Source organism: Eurypyga helias, unplaced genomic scaffold (assembly GCF_000690775.1).
Source record: "Eurypyga helias isolate BGI_N326 unplaced genomic scaffold, ASM69077v1 scaffold18521, whole genome shotgun sequence".
Classification (NCBI taxonomy): domain Eukaryota; kingdom Metazoa; phylum Chordata; class Aves; order Eurypygiformes; family Eurypygidae; genus Eurypyga; species Eurypyga helias.
In genome coordinates this window covers 44,844-45,923 of record NW_010230370.1, presented here as the reverse complement: position 1 = coordinate 45,923, position 1,080 = coordinate 44,844, and positions in this window count along the sequence as shown.

Genomic DNA, 1,080 nt, shown 5'->3' with positions numbered 1-1,080 from the left:
CTTGTCCGTTCAATACGTCGTGGGTGTTCAGCCCTGGGTGGTAATGCAGGACTGTGTGCCCAGCCCCAAGCGCATTTCCACGCAGGTCCTTGGATACTGTGGGACCTGCAGGGCTTCCAGACGCTCTGCACCACAGAAACCGGCAGCGAAGCCTTGCAAATGCTGAATGCACTGCACTCTAGCTGGGGCTGACCCACCTCTCATACAGACTTTCCCACCTAGGTTTGGACAGAAAGGATAAAATAATTGGAGGAACAAATGGGAAGGTACTGGAAGTGCAGAGGAGTTGCCGAGTACCTCCTGACTTCCAGTCAGGAGAGGAAAAGCTGCTGTTTCCAACCTGGAGCACCTGGTGTTATTTGAAGACCTATTCCCAGGTGGAATATGGTGGCTCGGACATGGCTCCTCTGCAGACGCTCCCTGGGATAACAGATGTGACCTTGCAGCGTGCCAGTTTGGCTGCCCACACCATGCAACCCGTCCTTCCTCACTCATCCCTGTGAATGTGTCCCAGGTGCCCAGGATCCCCGGCAGGTTGTTGTCCCCTGGTCTGGTCTGTGCTGGATGGTGCTCTGCTGAGAAGAGCCCAAACTCTGATATAGGGATAAAACAATTGGGAAGCAGGGAACCAACTTGAAAGAAAGTGAAGATTTAATGATGAACATATTTACGATTCAAAAGAAGCCAGTTTTAGGGAAATACATTATCTAGTCTACGCTATATTTGTGCAAAGACTTAGAAAAAGGGTGTTTGATCTTAGCTTTTGGAGGGCTTTGCTGTTTCTCCATCAGTTACGTGGTGCTTCCTATAAATTGCTGATTCCTTAATCCCCTGTTCCTTCCACAGGCCTTCACTGACATGGCACAGAGTCCACAACAGTGTCTGCTAGCGTTTCAGCCCTTTACATGCTGTTTGCTAACGTGAACTAAGCCCCTCCTGCAGCCCAACGTGGTTCATCATTCTCTCTCTCCTGGGGAAACTGAGGCAGGCATGTGCACAGTGCCACGGTGTGGGGCTGGGACCATCACAGCAGGACTGAGAGGTCGGGCTGGGGAGGTGGGGATCCCTCTCTCTTCCCTG